The sequence below is a fragment of the Corapipo altera genome, unplaced genomic scaffold, assembly GCF_003945725.1.
Source record: "Corapipo altera isolate COAL_440 unplaced genomic scaffold, ASM394572v1 48b, whole genome shotgun sequence".
In the NCBI taxonomy this organism is placed as follows: Eukaryota; Metazoa; Chordata; class Aves; order Passeriformes; family Pipridae; genus Corapipo; species Corapipo altera.
Genome location: NW_020884884.1, coordinates 17,189,941 through 17,209,245, shown reverse-complemented (window position 1 = coordinate 17,209,245; position 19,305 = coordinate 17,189,941). Strand labels below are relative to the sequence as shown.

At 37.3% G+C, this 19,305-nt stretch overlaps 1 long non-coding RNA gene across 1 annotated transcript in view; it reads left to right on the top strand.

The window, feature by feature from the left end:
• The window catches only part of LOC113946334, a 32,550-nt gene extending 14,616 nt beyond the window's left edge, over positions 1 to 17,934 (top strand). The window contains exons 2-3 of the long non-coding RNA XR_003527394.1: positions 17,285 to 17,369; positions 17,795 to 17,934. This is a non-coding gene — a long non-coding RNA (uncharacterized LOC113946334). The remainder of the gene's footprint in view (positions 1 to 17,284; positions 17,370 to 17,794) is intronic.
• The last annotated feature ends 1,371 nt before the right edge of the window (positions 17,935 to 19,305 follow it).

Below are 19,305 nucleotides of genomic sequence, written 5' to 3'. Positions count from 1 at the left end.
AGAAAAATAAAGAGCAACTCTTTACTCTAGGTAGCATTCCTACCTGTGAAGTATGCTGTGAATCCAAGTTCCTCCTCTAAGAGGAAGAGGCATTGTGCATCCATCTGAGATACCTCTGCTCTTCTAGAAGGGTGATCTTTTTGTTCTTAGAAGAGAGTCTTGCTGTGAAGGTAGTGAATGAAACGAATATATGGAAATTTTGTTTTAGAATTAAGTAAACAAAGATATATATTTACTTAACTGTAAAAAACTGTCAAGTTAATGAAATGTCTTACTAGTCTCCTAAATTTCTCATATTGACCTGATAGGTAAGAGGAATCCCTGTGATGGCACTGTTACTTTGTTACTTGAGGTAAATTTGGCGGAGGAGATCGGATTAGTAAGGGAGAAAAGGACTACCTATTCCAAGTCATGCATTTCCAGTACCTTGATCCATTTAAATTTTTTTGCTCTCAGTATTATTTAAAGATTGCATCTTTGAAAATAGCCCCAAAGTATAACTGTTCTCCCAATAATGGGAAAAAATAAAGGTATTAAAATGTGCAATTTTCTGTTGGAAAAAATAAAATGATCCCACAGAGGAAATAAAATTACAAGATAAAACAGCAATAGTCTGTGTAGGTTATATGAAAGTGTATGTGATGGTGTCCTCATAAAGTTGTTTGTCTTCTCTCTAAGGGTGCTTTTCTAACAATAAGGTAAGCTGACCCTTTGGGAGAGTAACAGTTAATACTTTGCTATCACAGGAGGGAATAGTTCTGTGGTCAGCTTCCCAGGATAAGGTGATTTGGGCTGGCTTTGTTAATGCATGGCAACATCACAGTAATTTCGCGTTATTGTCTAGTGCTGCTGGAAGCTAACAGGGAGGATGGTATCTGGAAACAATAAAAGGTAGAAATAAAAGAACACTAAGAAAAGAATAAGTCTCACTTGAGGGAGTTCACATTTGTATCTGGTTTTACGGGGCTGTGAAATTATACTTCTTACTGAATATCATTTTGATTGTGACTGCACTAACTATTGCTGTTACCATGAAAGTTTATTTTAATGCTTTTTGGAAACTGACACTGAACTTTCCAAAGTTTTAAGTGTTTTTTGTTCTAGGCTATCAAAATGCCTCTCATAAAAACAGAACAAGAAAGGCCAGAAGAAAGGAAATGAATGAGGCTTTAGTAATGCTGGAAGTGATTGGTATTAGAAGAGAAAACTTTGATTTCAGGAAGCAGGTCCTGCAATGAACGGATTTTCTCATTTAAAGAACAGCAGATGTGTCATGGAGAACTTCTCAAACTGTTGTGATTTTGCCTATTTCTTGCCATTATTTTTGTTGTCTTTTTGCCTGTTATTACCACACATAATTGCATAAGAGCAAAGCATATTGTTTAGGTTTCATTTAAGTTTATATTTCCCACAAGAAATAGCATTACTTTGAGTATCAGTAATTGTCCCCTTTAGTGGAGCATGAGGCCACCTGATAGTAGCAAGGGTAAGAAAAATACTGTAACTCAGGCGATAAGGTACCTGTGATGACTTACTGCTAGTTTTGTCACCTCAGGATCCCACTTTTGGTCAGTCTTGCTGGCAGCAGTGGTCAGTCAAGCTGCCAGTAAAAGAACACCACTATCTCCTTCTGTTAAATGCTGTGAGATTAAGGTGAAAATCAATTTCTGCTGTCTGAATTAGATCCTCTATATGTGTGGATATCATGGACTGCTGGGTTGAAATGCCAGGTGGTTTTTGGAAGAGAGAAAAGATTGGACTTTGTGGAGTAAATCAGAAAATAAGTTTTCATAAATAAAAATATAATTTTTTCTAGGGAGATGCAGGTGCCTGGGTTTTTTTCTGACCTCCAGAGAAAGAAATGAAGAATGGAAAGAGGAGGCAGTGGTTTAATCTACTTCCAAGTTATGGAGATGGGAGGAGGTGTCAGTGTGATGGGATAGTGCTTGAAAGGAGTCGCTCCCAAAGGTGGCTGTGGCCTCTGGACACTGCAGGGCCCAGGTACGCAGGGTGACCCCAGGTGAAGCCGTGTGGCTGTGGGAGGTGACCTGCCTGATGCCTGGGGCTGAGGCTGCCCTGCCCTTGGCTTGGGCAATGAAGACAGGTCCTGGCTTCAGCACTGTGGCCCTGGGGAGCCAGCAAGCTCCATGGTGTCATGGCAGCTCTTCAGAGTGAGAAGAGCAGGTCTCAGTGGTGTCTGGAGACTGGTGCTTGGTAGGTGGTCCTTGGTACTGTTAGCCTCCTTCACCAATTTGGTGAAGAAATATAACTGGTAAACGATTTGCTATTTCTTCTCCTTGTTTGCATGCTTCCTTTTTTATTGTCTGGGCATCTCCAGATTTATGCCTTTTTTCTTTCTGAATGGTTTCCTTTTTTGTTAGCTCTTTGTATTGCTTGGTATTGAAGCATTTATTCCTGTTCTCTGTTTCTCTAAGTTATCTTGTCATCTCCTAAGAAATCACCAGAGCTCCCCTTATTGTCCTCCCTTCCTCTTTCTCATTAAACCATTTTTTTTTTTTTTTTTATTTTGAGAGATTAGCTTGCATGGGACATTTTCTTAAAAACACAAACCTTGCTGCATAGGGAATGCACGTGTCTCCTTTGCTGTGCCTGCCTCTCAGGAGTTAAGTGATCCAAAGAACTAAGTCACTTTTGATGTCTGCTTGTTGTCAGTTCTTATTTGGTGCACAGTTTGTTCAGAGGAATTTAGATGGGAAAAGCCAGTGAACAAATGGATCACAACTGTGTTTGAAGGAGAAGTTGGATTAATATAAAAGGGAGTGTTTGCCAAAAGTTGCCCTTGAGGTGACAGTGGGTTTACCATTGTGATTTCTGTGATTTTGCTGTGCTGACTGTGCTCATGATAGCATGCAGACAGCTGGGGAGAGGCACTGCTCATCCAGCATGAAGTGGCTGTGAAAGTGATAAGAGGTGGTTTATACTGCATGCTGATAAATGGCCTTGACTAGGAGGTTCAAAGCTGTTCTCGTGATGCTGGCCATAGGCAAGCCCATTGCTGTGGTACTGTTTTTACCTGTTTGTTACACTAGCCAGTATTTATAAAAAATAAAGTGTTTATGCTATTTCACTCCTTTAATAACCTGTAACTACCTCTGTCCTAGGGTACATGTTTATTCTTACACACTGGTGCAGTAGGCAGCAATTTTAACATCTTCAGGTTCACTCTGGAGTGAACTTGGCTGTTTGGAGAAGTTGCTGGAAGTGTTGGGAGATCACCATTCGTGTGTGACAATTTGCAACCAAAAGTTGTTCTTTTTCAAGGAAGTATTGCAACATTATTTGTAAGGATTATTTTGAAAAGTGGGTTCTCTGCACTACCTGTTAGTGATGCTGCTCTGCTCCTGTAAATTTTTCTCTTCTAATAGGATATCCTCATCAGAGATGGAGACCCTTTGACTTTACCTTCTTGGTGAGGAACAGTCAGAGGTGATAGAGACTGCTGCTAAACTTTGTTTTGTAAATGGTGTCTCGAAGAGTAGCACTTAGCTTTGAAAGCTGTTTTGTGTAAGATGCCTCAAAGAAAATAATTTTAAATTAATAATTTTTTGTTTTCAGCATTTTCTTTTATTTGGTATGTCTGAGAAATCACTGCCTTACAAAGCTATAGTCCTCAGTAAAGTACACATTTTGGATAAACCTCCAGAAACTTTTCTCTCAAAGCTTAACTCTCTCCATCTTGAGAGTGAAAGGACCTGGCTAAGGATGGGGTATATGCTTGCCCAGTCCTCTTTAAAGTGATCTTGACTTCATTGTTGTCTGTCATGAATTTAGTTCAGTCTGGGAGTAAAGAGTTCTAGGGAAGCAGAATTCTCTCTCTGTCTGCCTAACCTCCAGTCAATAAAGATTTCTTGTCACTTTTTGTTAAGTATTCAGCCTTCTATCATTTAAGTCTTTCTCAAAATTGCTATTTCACTGTTAAGGCATTCTGTGATACAAAGTTGTTCCAAATACCATGCTTACAGTTGTGAACTGTGGCTCACCTCACTTTCACAAGCTCTTACAGCATGCTGGAATGTACTTCCAAACGTACCAGAGACAAAAGACCCTATGAATTGAAACAAGTTATATGGGCTTAAATTTAGACCTTAATATAACATTAGGAGGACTCTGGACAACAGATATGATGATCTAGAGTATGCAAAAGTCATACAATCAGAGAATGGATTGTGTTGGAAGGGACCTTAAAGGTCCAACCTGGCCTTGAATGCTTCCAGGGATGGGCCATCCACAGTCCTAATAACATAAAAAGTGCATAATTTGAAAAACTACGTAGTTTTCCTATGGCTACCAAATATTGCATAACTGCCCATCCCCTAAACACAAATGGTTTTCCACATTCACGTTGTCTCTAAAAATAGGGCTGCTTTGTTTCTTTTTTCTTTTTAGAAAGATGTGTGTGCATAGTTCCAAGAGTCTTTCCACTTTCATCAGTGTTGTGTGTTTTACCTCTAATTTGATATACTGTCACTTTCTTCCTTTCCTATAAATATGAATGTTTATATGAAAATATGTTTCACCCATTTTCAGGTGGCATTTTCGCATTCTTGATGATAACAAGATGACAAGCTGTGATATGTGTGTTCTTCTAGAGGCACAAAGAGTTTATAATGAGTCATTATTATAATTTGTGTGTGTTTCTTTGATGTTATTGTAGATTTCCAGGCAGATGTCCCACCCGCTGTGTGTTCCTAGTTTCAGTCTGATGAACTGCTAAAGCTACTGGACACTCAACAGTAGCTCTGGCATCCCACAATGCACTAGTAATAAGTTTTCTTCAAGATGAAGAGGCTTTTACTGCAACACACAATCAGTAGCCCACACTGAAAGAAACAAATCAGAAAACCGCTGTTCCATAAGCATAGAATTGAAAGAGATGCATAAGTAAAATGATAGACTATCCATTCCAGTTTGGAAAGCATGAATAGGATTTTTGGTGAAGCTTAATTTCCTTCAAGCTCTTCAGCCGTGGCTAAAGCATTTAAAATAAAAATAGATGTGTTAGGGAGCAGTGTGCTCATCACTGTTTATTATTTTGAAAAGGCACGGGTCCTCCTCTATCTGTTTGCTAATGACAAATGAGTTGAATTCTTCTCTCAATTTCAGCAGCACAGAAGTGGGCTAATTCCCCCAGCTGCTGTGACTTTGCTTCATATTTATGGCAGAAAATGGAAGAAAACATCTGGACCAGTGACTTTTAATGACTTGCAAATAAGAGAGCATATATTCTCTGACACATCACCGAGCTGTAGACTTTTAAATTGCTTGGTGTAACTTAAATAAGCCTCCAGTGGATAAAATGTTAATTGAAAAAGATGTATGTTACTGACCAGTGTCATGCATTACTATTGTTGTCAAATGAGCCTCCCAAGCATCTTATACCTTTTGCAGTGACTTCAATCTGTTTCACCTTTTAACAGAATGCATCCTTGAATGATTGTGTGCACTTCATCTAAATCCACTAAATCTTAGAGAACTTGCCCATTTCAAGAGACTTAAAAACAATGAAAAGAACCAACCCACAAAACCCAGTGCTTTCAAAGAGAGCTTTCAGTCCAAGAATACACTCACATCCCAGTAAGACGAATTGTCTGGGGAAGTTCTTGACCAAAGGTCATGTTTTAATGCTGGATATTGTCTGCCTCAACTCTTGGTGGGTCACTGTCTTGCTGTACAAATAGTCATGCTCACTTCAGTGAACCTTCTTAGGGGGCACTGCCCCCGTCAGCTCCATTGACATTGCAAGCATCTCGCCTTTTATTATGACAAGCTCCTTGAGGAACATGCAAATCTGTGATGGATGTGCTAAAGAGCTGGAGCAGAAGAGGGATATGAACAGAAAAACACAGCTTTCCCTCTTCCTCCTGATTCCTTCTTTTCTTACACAATTATTCTTTGTGGTAATCAAAAGGATGGATGAGATCCTAAGTCAGTATCTTTTGAAAAAACCTTAATGAGCTATAAGATTACTTACTTTCTTCTGTACTTCTAGCCATTTTGAGTGTAACACATATAGAGCAGAAGAGGTCATATGAGTCTCTGCTGCAGCACGCCTATGTTTTCAGCTAAGGCCTCTGCCTTTTCTTTTGCTGTGTTTTTTGAAGTGTGATATCATAGGTAGCTGGAAGAAGTGTTTTTGAACATATTTTCTAAAGAGCTGATCAAGTGGCCAGGCTGTTACTGAAAGTTTTTGGAAACTGTTTTGTCTTTGCAGTGGTACTTGGGGAATTACAATATATCACTTGTTAACCACTGTTGGTTTGTAGGTTTTCTTTGTTTTCTGTTATGGAAGTATCTGTATGAGAGAGCAAAGGGATATTATGTTACCCCAGTGTGGTCAGCCAAAGCCAAGGGAGAATGTAGGAAACATGAAAATATTTTGCCAACAAGTACCTTTATAGTCTCACACAGCCAAAGCACAGGTGCAACGAACAAATATGGTAAAAGAGCTGAAGAAGGCAAATGGAAAAAAAAAAGTTACATGTCCAGGCTGTTGATTTATTTGGGGCAATAATTTTGCCAGCTCTAGCTTAGGTGGCAATCACTGGAATAAACACTTAATTTGTAAGGAAAATTAAAGGAAAATGCAGAATTTTTTTGAGGCTTGGAGATGTATTTATTTGTTTTTCATGCCAGTGTGCTAGATGAAAGGTAAGGTAAGTGGCACTGGTTAATGCTAAAAGAAAATAAAAATGCCAACTAAATAAAGATTTGCAAAACTCACAGCAGTAATACACCTCATTTAGCTACAGACTTGAATATTGTTGAGGTAACAGTTGTTGCTGTCTGTACTGACATATTTTGGACCTAATTTTGATTCTGATGAGTAGTACTTAACCATATGAAGCTATGGCCAGAACTGAAGTCTCTTATTGTCAGTGGAAAGAATTCTGAGAAAGAGCCAGAAGGTTTTAGATCAGCCTTCTTTAAGACAGTTTATTTCAGTGGCACCACTTAGCAGAACAAGCAGTCAATTCATGTCTGCAAGCACACAAAACTAAAGCTGTCTGTTCTCTTCACTTGTTTCAGTAGACACAAAGCTTGAATGGGACTTCCCATCAAGTTATACTCTGAAGCATCAGCCATCTGAGCATTCCTTTTTCAAGTGAGTAATTCCTTTTGATCCTGAGGTCAACTGTAAAGTTGCTCAAAGTGTAGTTAGTATTTTCAGAGCATTATGAATGCTGGAGATACTAAATAGATTCCTGTGGATCATGGGTGAGGGGTTTTGTTGTACCTCTCTTTATGATTAGTCTGCCCACAATCCCAGTGTTTTCACCATAGATATAACTTTTGTGCAATGTCCTAAGTGAAATTGTCTGGGATGCCAAAATAGCCAACTTTATTTGAAGTGAATTTTTACCACTTAAGTGCTGACAGTACTAAAGTGAAGTTATAGCATCACTAATTAGCCATGATTGAATAGTATCAATCAGATTCAAATGGTAATATATTTTCTCCTCCTCTCCTCAGTGAAGCTTGACAATTCCTGTGAACTGGTGTAATAATATTTTTATTCTGTCTTTAGTATATAATAGTATAAGTGAGAAATGAACAGTTTATGGACTGTCCACTATCTCTCCAGAGATTGTATTGGAGATTTTAAATTTTTTACCCTGGGGCAGAAGAGTTTATGTGCTTTCAGAGTGACCATAGCAAATATAGAGGAAGAGCAGTATTGCACACATTTTCCTTTTATTTCTTCTAGGGTGAGTGAAACGCAAAAGCTCAGCTGGTCTCGTAAACAGAAGTCCCTCAGAATGAATAATCAGACCTCAGGAGTTTATACTTTCTTTTATTGCCTGTGTCAACCTAACAGTGTCGTATTATTTGCTTTTGCATTCAAAAAAGAGTTTTTATTAAAGAGGAGCAATGCATTTAGTAAATTTGCAAGACATCTTGCCACTCCATCTTTTGCCTGGTTTTTTTTGTTTATTTTTTTGTTTGTGGGTTTTTGTTGTTGTTATTGTGGGTGGGTTTTGTTGTTTTGTTTTCCAGAAAATTTTAAAGAAGGGTGAAAACAGGGCCTTGACTAGCTTCTCTAAAAGCTTCTTGTTCTGTATTAGAATCAGTCCTAACCTCTGTGTGTTAAATGTTAGACTAATATTTGTATAAGGTGATTCTCAACAGTAGATATGATTCTATATTGATATCTATAATTTGCCTTACTGTGTTGTGATATGATTAAATAGGAGTCAGAAACTTGAGGAGTTTTTTAAATAATTGAAAACTTCACAGGAAAAAATATTCAATGGTCAGACTCTGGAATAGGTCTTTGAGTTCATTAGCTCTGAACCAGCTTACGTACCTGCGAATATTTTTGGAAGAACAAAAACTGTTCCATTTCTTAATTTTCTCCTTTTCACAGAGATTACAAATCAAATTGTAATTCTTCCAATCCTCCTGGTTTAGGTGTAATTTTTTATTCTGCTTGCAGTGTTACCTTGCAAGTTCAAGTAAATGCAATATAGTGCTTGTGTCTAGAGTATGGATGTGCTTTTACAGAGGTGTCTGTTGTCTGCCTGGCCCAGGACACTGAGGTCCTCTCTCACTTGGCACAACACTGTGCCAGTGCTATGATCCTGCTGGTTCACTGGAGGGAACAGATATTTTTATACTTCAAATTTACTTCCTCTGAATTTAGAAAAAAGAAAATAAAAATAGTAGTGAATGTTTAAACTGTTTAAAATATAAAGGGTTCAGGTAAGTGTGGAAAAAACCCTTTCTAAATAGAAAGTACAAATTCACATATTGATTGTTTTTAGATATGTTGCAGAAAGGATGGGTCTGGAATTTCCCCAAAGATCTTATACATGAATGAAGTTACAAAAAACCCCCAAATCAATCAACCAAAAAAACCAACTACAAAAAATCCAAATCAAGACCAAAAAAAACCAAACCAAGCCAAAGACTGAAACAACTAAACCAACAGTAGAAATCAGTAAAACTCATTATTCTGAGATCAAAATTTTTTTAGCTTTTGAAAAAATTCTGCATATATATAACTATGTAAGTTTTATTAAAATTTCAGCATACTTTCAATTTGACTTAATGTCAAAATAAATTCCAAACAGAATACTCCCTGTTAATTGCTGTGTGGTCTTTGATCAGTAAGATTATATTCATTTCCCCATTACTCTTGCAGTGTTTTACAGTAAAACATGCCAGGGGCTGGATGTATAAGTGGGGATAGGTTTTTCATTTTCTAACAGAGATGATACTGATAGTACTCATTCTAGCTTCTCCCCTCATACCTGCTCAGAGGTAAAAAGTGAAGGCTTCAAGATGTCCAAAGGGCATGTGACCTGCTAGACTACATAATGTTTTGATAAGTAATCACAGTACTGTTTGCACTTCAATTAGATTAACAGCTGAACTTGCAAATCATTTCTCTCGAGGGTGTTTTTTGATAGCTAACTGGTAGTTGTCTGAAGTAAATTGCTTGATATTGGTCAATGGTAAATTGTGATCATGTTAATTTAATTACAGCTCTGCCAATGCTATAATTAACGCTGCTATCAAAGCAGTCAATCAGTTCATTGGAAAAAGAAGGCAACACTACGATATTAAATTCCCAGGTGCCATGACACAGAATGTGATTCTGCATAATAATAATAATGTTGGCTCTGTTCACTGTGAGCTAAAGCCATTGTTTTCAGTGGAAATGGATGCAATGGTGTTGTGCGTTATTACAAATATTGCCAGCAAATTGCCCCAGAAAGACTTCTGTCACTAAGAAAATAAGTTATTTTCCTAGCTGTCTGGGAAAAGATGTGACCAGGAGCTGTGTTTTATGATCAGTTATGATTGACAGAGATGCTGCATAACACACACAGAAGCAGATCACAGAATCACAGAATGGCTAGGGTTGGAAGGGACCTCTCGGAATCACCTAGTCCAACCTTTCTGCTTAAGCTGTGTTCCCTAGAGCACATTACTCAGGGTTGCTGGGACAGGACGCAGAAAATCCCATTATCAACCCTTTCCCATATTCATATTTTCTATTCTCACTTTTGGGAGTCATTTACAGGGGCTAATGACATGGACTCTGTCCCACATGCACCTTCTTTTCTTCAGATGTGTTCCTCAGGCATAAAGTGGCCCTCTTCTTTCCTCTTATGCCCAGCCCATGCTGATGCCTGCCTCCATTTTTCAAAAGTATGTCTTGCCATCACTGGAACCCAGGGCCTTTGAAGTCATTGTTTTGGTTTTGTTCTGGTTGAGCAGGAATAGGATCGTGTGCCTTTTTATCTCCAGCAGTTTGATTCAGCAGTTGTCAAGCAGCGTTACGAAGAAACTACCTTAAGTGAGTCTCTGGCACTCCTGGGTTCATTGTATGCCTCTACAGCAGCAAAATTCTGCAATAAAGATTGTCTAAGCAGGTAACTTATAATTTTTTTCTGTATTTGAGGTATACTCCAGTGAGTTGTAGGTGTCAAGAAGAGTTGGAAAGCAAAGGGTTAATGCATTCTGGCAATCTCCACTTGACAAATTGTTGTGCTGGACCTTATTGTGGCTGACACAATTTAGAACAGCCCAGAAAATATGTAGGCAGCTCCTTAGGACTTGTTGAGTACCTAAGCCACCTGCAGAAGTTACTTTCTAGAGCCTCTTTGCCCCCCTTCTTACTTGTGATATGCTTCATGTCCAAAGAGGGAAATTTTAGAGGAAGATCATAGTGTGGAAGACCATATTGTCTTGACTATAGAGACCAGCTATGCTGCTGAGTGATTACAACTGTTTGTTATAGCGAACTCACCTACTCATTGCGTGCTCCCCTCCCCAATTGCTTTGCATTGTTTCTGATAATAAATACTTAAAGTGGACTAGGGTGTGCAGGAGGCAGGACAAGTTAACCTCTTATTCTTAGGCATGATGTCCTGTCTGTTCTTTCCACATACAGAAAGTACCCACGTGCACAAACATATGTAAGTGCTTATGGATAATTAAGATTTTCTAAATTTGGATATTTAAAAAAAAAAATCTAGGTTTTTTTTCCAGTTCTGTTTTTTATGTGATGAAATAAAATGAGATCTATAAATTACCCTCTCCAACATCTAGTATGCTGCAGTCAACAGGCTGATATTGGGTATTTATAAAAATACAGTTTCAGAGCTGGCTACTCTAAGAGGCCAGGCTCTGCAAACCTACTTGAAATAGGATTCTAATACCACTGGGTGCAAAATACTAGTAGATATTCCAGATTTTCTTCTAGTTACTAATACCATCAAAGTATATAAACTTTGTAGCTGCAACTTGAATTTCAGCTTTATTTTATAAGAATATTTTGTGAAGAAAATAAGAAAGACTTTTTTTTCTTATTTTTCTTTTTTTTTTTTTTTTTTTTTTTGTTTTTTTTTTTTGATTTTTTTTTTGACTCACTGAAACTGGTAACCAGATTTACTATGGCAAGAGATGAAAAATGGTCACACAAAAATCTCATATTTGAAATGTAAATATATAAAAATAAGACATATAATATTTTCTGTCATCAACTAAAAAGGTAATAATTCGTATTTGAAACACTAAATGGAAGCCTGAGCAGATAGTGATCATTTGAAAGGAAACTGACTTTGGGAAATATTGTTATCACCCAGAGTAAAGCAGTAACACAGAAACTGGATTTTCATTGGTAAGAGTGCTGATACTTGAAAAATAAGGTAATACAAATGTGTTTTAGGAGAAGGGGAGTGCATTTGTACTGGTACTTGTTCTTGTCAATTACCTTTTATTCCAATATAAAGTTCAGAATAATATGAACATTTATGTTTCCTTTAAGAGAAAATTAGAGCAGCGGCATTTTTAATGAGAAGCATTCATGTTATCTCTTTCCTAAATAAATTCTCAATTCACACAAAAGAAACACAAAGCAAGTTGTTTTGTAGTGTTTTAACACAAATGGTAACAGATAAGAGCATTTTGAAAGATAAGGGTAAGGTGAAGATTAATAAATCAGCCAAGATGCTGCATGTAGTAGCTTTATAATTGTAAGCAGCAAGATTTAAATAACCAGATTTCTCTTTTCTGTAAAGACTCACTTTCACCTTCCCTTAATCTAAGTCTTTCCCTTCCAAACAGTTAGATGTTATTTTAGTTTCTCTTTAAATTGTCTCTAAAATGCATGTTGTGCACTTGTACAAAACACACTGCTTTCTGTCAGTATTACCATGCTTTTTATGTATCTCTGTGTATAAGCTGGTAAATATCCATGGGAATTTCTACCAGTAGGAAATTTCCAATATCACATGGTTTGCAGTTAACAAATGAGCATAAGGACTTATAATTCTTTTATTACATCTTGCTTTGGTAATTGCAGCTATTTCTTTAGCCAAATTCATAATTTTTAGTCTACTAAGTTCACTGATAATAAGTGACAAAAAATTCTATGTTTTAACTTTTGGTCATTTTTGCTTAGCTCTTGTGCTAAGAAAAATATTAAGGTATTAGATCTTTTCACTACTTCCCATTCCTTCTCCTTTTACTCTGTGTTCTAGACTTGTCTGCATTTTTTTTGCAAATAAATTATTTCTCCATATTTCTGAAAATCAGACAATCCCCTTCTTTTCTATATTTTGCTTCTGCTTTGTACATTGAAGTAGAATGTTTAGAGAGAAACATCAGATCCAGATTAGGATGCCCAGATAATACGATTTAGTAGATCTGAAGAAAATGTTAAAGAGGGATTTAAGCTGCACGTGCATACAGCACATATGATACCAATCCACAGAAACAATAAAATGAAAATTAAGATTCATGTCTCTAAAATTCATAACCTCTATCTCCCTCACTACACATGTGTTTCACCATTCCTATCATTATAGCTACTGCAGCCTAGAAACCACATGTTGCACTTTGGATGACACTGAATTTCACATTTTGGGAAAAGAGGCTTGAAATATTCAGGGAAAGCTAAAACGTTTCCTGCAGTTGAGAAAACGTTTGTAAGAACTGCAGATAAATAAAGCATATTCCGATGTGTAGTAGGAAGTGGTTGGAAATCTTTTTGGGTTGATCTTAAGTTTTCACAGCTCATAAATATTATGTAAATATTACTCTGAATTTTACAATTCAAACAGCTGAAAAAAGTAGAGCACTTCAAGTGATAAGGTAGTAACACTCTTTTCAGAAGGAAACAAGTAGGTTCCAGGTAACAGAGTTTGTATTGCTGTCAATGGAAGAGACAAGAACTTGTTCAGTCTTTGGCCTGAAATCTCTATGAACAGTTATTTCCAGGGTGAACTTCATGATCTGTCTATTCTATATACAAGCGATGTGAATTTACTACTCATGATACTGTAAGTTTCAAATCTCAGTTTATAATTTGTAAATTCTGATATTCAACAGAAAAAGGGGCACTGACTTGGAAGCTTTTTTACATTAGCTCACTATTTCATGACAATCATCTCACAAAAAAAAAAAAGGAAGTAAATCTCCACTACTGCATATAGTTTAGAGCAGTATAAGATTGCCACAATATTTTATTCTTTTTCCCACTGAAGCTTAGAATGATTCTCAATTGATGTTATATTTGAGTGAAAAATAACAATATTTTTAGATAGTTTTGCTAACACTCTGATGTAACATAAATATCTGACCTAGCTGTAGGGCAGGAGAGGTTGAAGACAATATTTCACTATAAGCCACAAATTGAAAGAATATCTAGCTTAGTTTAAACAATTCCATTATCTTCTTTTTGTTTAATCAATAACTATTGCTTATTTTTAGACAGAATGTTGGACGTTTATATAGCTCCATTCTATGCATTCAGCTCTCAAACACAGTATTTACATTGAGCTTTTTGTTAAAGTAAACATGACTACATCAGGAAAAGACATAGTTATGTGTTATACAACAGCGTGAGAACATTTTTCCAAAAAGATGATTCTTCTCTAGGCACTTCATCAAATTTCTTTTTGGTCTTTTTAGTGAAGACTGAGTCTGATTTCATTCAAAGCAACCAAAACACATGAAAGAATGTGGGGAGGTAGGTCTGAAATAAAATCCATGTTGTTGTCATGACAACTAAAATGCTAAAAAGGGGGGATGCAGAGAATTATTATTAAATAAGGTATTGCATCAAGTTGTTATGGCAACTATATAGTAATAGGAAAAAATGAGGTTTCAGAATAACATTGTATAAAAAGTTTTCTCTTTATCAAAACATATAATTGTAAAAATATCATAATGAGGAAAAAGAGGAGTGGAAGACTTGGTACAAAAAGATGTCAGGATTCAGCTATCTGCCTCAGTGTATTTACCTTAAGTGCTGTAATGTTCTGTGGAGAGTATCTCTGCTTGGTTTCCAGTCCTGTCACAGAGGGATTAGAACACAGAAGACACTAGAATATATTCCAGTGCTCTTTCCCAGCATTATAACAATAAAGTTCAATGCCACATTTCACAAATAAGCCTTCATGGCCCCCATTTACCCGCAGTGAGGTAGATGAAGCTTCAGTGGCATATAAGAATGGACTGTGAAACCCTAACTGAAAAAAATGGGATAGGGGAAAGGTTGATGGTGAGGAGTAGTATCAAGAGGCTTCAATTCTGTGAAAGAATTATTTTTCAGCACACTGGATTACTTCCTTCTTTGTTTAGTTTAGGACTTCCTAATAAATGAGTATTTGCTAATAGAAATCATTAAAAGAATTGTATAAACCTATTTTTGAAGCCAGAAAACCTCTTAAGCAGCAACGGCAGTAGAAATGACTGTCTGGACTCTGTGCCACAACTTTTGGTATAAGCAGCACTAAAGGCTGCTTTGCCTGGTGCAAAGGAAATGAGATATCGTGCTCAGGGAAGCCAAAATATCTCCTGTGCTATTTTCCCTGGTGTGTGGTGCCCAGCTGGCTCCATCCTGCAAGTCACTGTGGTTTGTTCTTCCCGGTTATAAACCCTCTTCTGGATAACTCTAGCAGGGAGTCAGAGGCTTTTTCTCCCAGCAGTGCTCCCTTCCTGGAGGCAGGAGTGAGTAGAGGAAAGAGGAATGACCAGGGAGTGTATGGAAAGTTCAAAGTCAGAGATATATAAGAGAGCAAACGGGCTTTGAACGTTAAGAGCTGGCCACTTTCTTGGCCCCTTAAGTTCTCCCGCAGCAGGAGTTGAGGCAAGCTGATTGGTATTTTTATCCGGTTTCTGTCAATGAGCAAGTGTTTTTCCAGTTAAATAATTTTTTATTATATTATTTTCATGAAAAATAATTGCTGTGTGTGGAGATACCTTTTTTATAAATATATATATTTTTTAAAGTAACACAAAGCTAAAATATTGCAACACTAAAGAATGTTGGCATGGGTGTTCTGTTGCAGTGTCTTCTGGCTTCTGTCTTCTGAAGTTTGCTTGTCTGATGTCTGGCTTTGTCTTTAAGGGCTGAGCTCCCCAGCTGGACTTGACTTTGTAAATAGTTTCAACTCCAGTTCTATCCTATAACATTAATTCTCTTGCTGTCAGTTGAAATGATGTAATCCATCCAGAGGTAAAGGAGAATTTGAGCTTGAGGGACTATGAAAACTATGAGTAGTGGAAGATACTAGGTCTTGAATCAGAGTAATTTTTCAGAGTTATTGCTAAAAGTATGAGACTTGTGGGAGATGGAGAACATGTTTGGAAGCCTAGACATAGGCCTCCATAAAACTGCGGTACATTGTGATTTTGCAGATTTGAAAGTAGTTGCATATTTGCATTGAAAATATGTGTGAACCACAGTCTGAGGTCAGATTTTAGCTACTTTTCCCTGGGATTGTGATGGCAGACAACCAGTCTAGCTGTCATGATTTATGCCTTGGAAACTTTTTTATATTTTACTTTATTTTGAAATTCAGAGAACAGTGAGTTTTAGTAGAAACTGTAACTGTAGGCATACATTTCTTAATCTTCATGGTATTTTCTATTGTGTTTGTAGCAGAGGTATGGACTGATTTGACTTTACTGATATGGTTGGAAAAAAAGGGTTCTGGAAAAAGTTGGCTTCCAACCCAGAGGTTGCAAGTGGGATGGTGGTGATGAAGTAGGACAGAGAAAATGAACTCACATGTAAATAAATTAAAGCTTCTTTTTCTTTCACATTGGGATGGCAAAATCCAAGCCAGCAGAACTCTTTCAAGCGGACTCTTGGTAAAGAGCCCTGAACTCCTTTGCCCAGCTTCCGCAGACTCAGATGTTTTTGTCGCTACAAGTTCTTGTTTTATCTCCTGGGACTAAATTAAATGGCCTTGCTAGCCCAGAGAAAATTAATTTGAATCACTTCCCTGCCTCTAATAGTTTATGCCACTGTCCCACTGGCATAAACAGAGGTCCTGAAAGCATGAAGAGATGTCCAAGCCACCTGTGCACAGGAGGCCCTTTTCCCGCATGGCTAGTAATAGCTAATGAAAACAATTTGGGTTCAACACTAATCAAATTAAGATATTTCCCTGAGGGAAGCACCAATTACATACTTCTGTGTAGTATCTATAGCTTGGCTAGTTCTCAAGACTCATCTTAATGACACCAACAAGATTTGCCAGTTACTGCTATTCTTCATGGATCAAACCAGGTGGTAAGGGTTGCATGCAACACCACTTGCCCTGAATGTGTGTGTCATCAGCTAATGGTGTTATTTCACCACTCTATCTGTTTTCAGTGGGACGTAGAGACTACTGACATCCTACTGATTTCCAGGGCAGTTTTGAAATACAAACATAAGTGTAGAGTGCCTTGAAGACTTAACAAGACCAAATCTGTTTAAGTAAATATGGAAAAGGAAGGTGTGTACTAGGGAAAGATTATGAGAAGAAGAAATAATAAATATGCTTTAGAAGAGGCTAGACAGAAATCGGTGTCTTAATTACTTGGCTCACTTTCACTAAGTGGTTGAACAAAGCTGCCAACAAGTAATCTGATTAAGAGAAAGCATCTAGATTGTACTCTGAATATTGTCATGCTCTTTTTTCCTCTGACTGAAAAGAGAGTCCTGGAGGACTGCTGTGCTCAGACTACCTGTTAGCTTTGGTCTTCACTGCCCTTTGCAAAGTATGATCTGTTTAAACCTTTGTTAGTTGTGCCTCCGTTGCTTAGTGCTTGCTCTCATGCAAGACTTTGTACAGTGATGAGGGGTGTGTGTAAAGCTTCCTCTGTTATGGTATCATGGCAAGATTTTCTCCAGGAACGTCCAACTTGGCTCTTCTGTAATACTTTGCACAGCACCTTTCTTCGGATCAGAGTGCACCTGAGAAGTGTGACTAGGTGTTTAATATCTTCCTAAATTTAAATTTTTCCAATCCTGTAGGAACACACTTGGTGCCATTCCTGGCTTTGATAAAAGCCATACAGCCAGCTCCAGACTCTTGATGAGCTGCAAGTCACTATTCCAGGTAAAAACACAAGGCATCTCTACTCTGGACTGATCCTGCTTTGTCATTCTTGGAAAGAAACACCAAATAGATTTTTAGAATACTGAAATTTCAAGACATTCTAATACACAATATGCACAATTTTCTTATCTTTTTTAATAAAGAGCAGTCTATAAAATGTAGTGCTTATATTCTAGTCTGAGGGAAAGGAGCAAGGATGTGGTGAGGAAAACAACTGAAGCTGAGAGAGGTAGCTTAAGCTCTTCCTCCTGCAGTGACTGTGGCTTCATCATGTCTCTTAACTCCTGCAATCAGATGATCATATACTGATTTCTGCAAGCACCTGAGAAAGTGGATATAAAGAAAAGTGGAGGAGAAAAGAAAAATCGTTTTTCCACTTTGATGATTTGAAAGTTTTCTTCATGTTCATTTTATTCTGAATGCAGAAAGGTGCAGCTGGTGAAGTGTTCACTGAAGCACAGCAGAAAAATGAGTACTGCAGGAATCTGACAGGATAATGCAGAGTTTTGGTGCAGTGATTTGCAAAATAGATGGGACACTGGAAATAAATTTTTGGTCTATCTGGAATTCTGAAATCTCCATGGTATGGTAATGTGGTTTGTTCATAGACTTATAAAAAAGACCATTTCAAATATGTGGATTTATTTATCATGAGTCATCTAGACACATGAATCAAGGGGACAGCAATGGGGAAGTGTCAGCTGTTCTCATTCTTCTAAATAGCTTCACTTTCAGATTGCTGAAAAGGTGTATCATTGCAGCTGCAAACTTTTCGTCTTGGAATGTATAATGATATTGTTTTTGCTTTAATTGGGATTGCAACAATAGTCCTTTAAAAGCGTTTTCCATTTTTCTCTGTTTCTTACTGTATAGGTCTTGATAAATCAGTTCACAGTAGGGATAAGGATCAGGTTCTTTTTGGGGTTTATTTTTTTGTTATTTTGAAAATGTCTGTATTCCATGGACAGTTCTTCCATTGCACTGTATTTTTCTGAAGGCTTTATTTTATCTCTGCTCACAGGAATAATGAGAAAGAAACCCAATCTTGCAATAATCAGTGACAATGGTTTAAAACAACCAATAAAAAATACAAAAGTTGATTATTTTTCTCTTGTTAAAAATTCATCCATTGAATCTTGACCTGTATTTCTATAAAGACCAGGTAGGTTACATCTCTGCTTCCTTTCTGGGTTCTTCTGTATCCTGATAAAGGGTCTGTTATTGTATTTCATTTAAAACAACTGTACTTTTGTGTATTCTGCTGTGGCCACCATAACAGGGCCTGAGGCTAAACAAGGAAAGATGACTTGGGTATGTCTGCAGTGTGTCAATATAACTGCAGACCAAACCAGATAGCTTCGACCTAACTGACCAAAAGTAGTCCAGCAGTGACATCTAATAGCTTATCATGGGATGACTTATGCCCTCTTCTGAAATTGGATGCTATCTGTGAACTTCCTTTCTGTGATTACTTTGACTTTCAAAGCAGAGTAGAGAGAGAAAAAATGTGTTGGCAATGCTTGTTGCCAAATGTGGCAATATTGGGCAATTGATTTAAATGCCCTGCGATTGAGTTAAAATGGGTCTGACTTCGAAACAAGATGTGTTATGGTCTATGTACTGAAGAGCAAATGTGAGCATAATAATTCACTTTATCTTATATAATATGAAATTATCATTACCATTCTGGTTCTTCCCATTTTTTTAAAGCTGAGAAACAAGAATAACTCAGCATTTAACTGTCAGCATAAATTGTCATCCCGTTTGGAGACCTTGTGCTAATTAGGTTGTCTCTTAAAGGAATCTTAGAATAATGCAAGGAAGAAAAGTCTTAACTGGCAAATTTCCAGTATGAGAAGACTAAATATGAAGCTAGGCAGTTCTCTCTACCTTTTGTCTGAGAAGCAGTCTTAAGTAATAATTAGTGTATTGCTCT